Consider the following 2,028-nt stretch of genomic DNA (forward strand, 5'->3'; position numbering starts at 1 on the left):
ATGAGTTTAAATATTGTACCCTCTCTCAGATCTTATTTTTAGAGTCCTAATTCAACAATATATTTCTTTATAAAAGGAGTCAAAACCTCCCTATACCTTGCAACATATTTAACCACAATATAAATATATTAATTCCTCTCATAAACCATTAATAGAAATTATATTATAATCATGTTTTTAAGAACTAGAGCGAAATGACATTCACTTTTGAAGGTTACATTCCAAAATTTCAAGGTAATTCCAAATGAAATCCAGACACTAAGCAGGAGCTTTCCATTTATCACTACTTACTGACGTTTTCAAGAAATGAAATAGGAGGTTCAATGATGAAATCATGCAATGTTTGGATAAGCGAATAGAAAAAGGGCTTAAAAATGTGGGAAGAGTAAATAAGATTATTTGAATGGGAAGAAGAATCTTTGAAAAATCCTATTGTTCCACATTAAAGTGGTTGGAGTTGATTGTTTCTCCTCAAATATATCTTAAGATTGTCATAAAATCACAAAATATTAAAGCTAAAGGATTTTAGAAAGTGTTTATATCAAATTGTTCATTCGTATGACATAAGTAACTTAAGTTTGCAATTAGAAATGTATTTTACATGTTATAATTACATATATATGTATAAGTACAAATACATATACATAAATACATTTATATGCACATATATGCATATATTTTAAGATAAAACTTAATATAGTTAATTCTTAATTCAGAAGGTATTTTTCAATGGTAATGTTGATTGAGATATATTTACAAAGAGCAATGTATAAGACATGATGGCAGTATCCACAATCAAAATATTTTAGAAATTGTATATATTTTTATATTTGAAACCCCAATTTCTATAATTATATTTATTATAGAAATAATTATGTTTAAATTGTGTTTCAATTGCTTAACAGCACCTATTTCTAAAGAATTATATAAGCCAATAGAAGTTTCTTTCCTTTCAGTCTTCTTTTATGGCTTTATAAATAGCAAGTCATGGATAATAAACACCTCACATATAAACTCTATCAAATATTTATACTATTGGAACCACACATTTTCATAAGAAAAATGCTAAGCAAATAGAGATGAAAAACATCATTATAATGTAAATTATTATCTCTTAATGATTTGGTTTATAAATTTAGACTTTTTATCTTGGATTGTCATACAATGAATGATACAAGCTTACACTATGAGCCAATGGAAGGGAAGGCACTTGTAGAATTCAGAGACTTTACAAATCGTTTGGTTGAGTTATCTTTGTATTAAAGGAGAGAAAATTGTGAAGATATGTTTAGCAATGCCTTGGTAGTAGTCAACATCAGTTCTAGCGCAGAAGGAAATGAAGACCATAATTTAAAAGGTCTTGAAGAACTTAAAAAAAGAGTTAGTGAAAGAAAGGAAAAACATCTGGTAAACGGTTGGGAGAAAGTCAAGTGGTAGACCAGAAAATTGATGCATGCAGTAATTCAGATGGAAAATTGGAGTCAGTTTGGAGTCAAAGTGGTGGCAGGACTTTGATTTGACAGAAATACCTGCTTGGTATTCTACAAGTAGTTGGATTGGATGAATAGTGATCCCATTTATTTGCAATCTGGAAAATTAAAAGAGAAGCAGTTCTCTCTCAGTAGAGGATGTTCAAATGCTAACTTTAGTATGGGAAATTGAAATTCAGGTGCCTGTAGCATAGCAAAGTGGGTCAGGGATCGTGGAAATTCAGAACTAGATCTCTAGGACTAGAATACAGATGAGTTTGATTTATCTGGATACAGATAGTGATTGAAGCACCAGAATCGAATCACGCAGAAAACATACACAGAGTGAAAGGGAACATTACCACAGGTATAATTCCTAGGATCATCGATATGCAGTCATCAAAATTCTCTTTAGAGGAAGCAGAATCAATAAAAAAAACTGAGTGATAGTCAGAAGTAGTAAGAAAACTGGCTTCCAGTGCTGTTGTTTTGTTTTTTAAAGAAACCAGAGAAGTGTAGAAATTCCTAGAGGTTAACTGTGTTGAATGCTGCTGTGGAG

General features: G+C 30.6%; 1 protein-coding gene across 1 annotated transcript in view; it reads left to right on the plus strand.

The window, feature by feature from the left end:
• Window positions 1-2,028, plus strand: part of LOC109377361 (leucine-rich repeat-containing protein 7-like) — a gene marked incomplete at its 3' end in the record, with an annotated part of 219,158 nt that overhangs the window by 148,478 nt on the left and 68,652 nt on the right. The window lies entirely within an intron of this gene.

This window comes from Hipposideros armiger, unplaced genomic scaffold (assembly GCF_001890085.2).
Source record: "Hipposideros armiger isolate ML-2016 unplaced genomic scaffold, ASM189008v1 scaffold_1375, whole genome shotgun sequence".
Taxonomy (NCBI): Eukaryota; Metazoa; Chordata; class Mammalia; order Chiroptera; family Hipposideridae; genus Hipposideros; species Hipposideros armiger.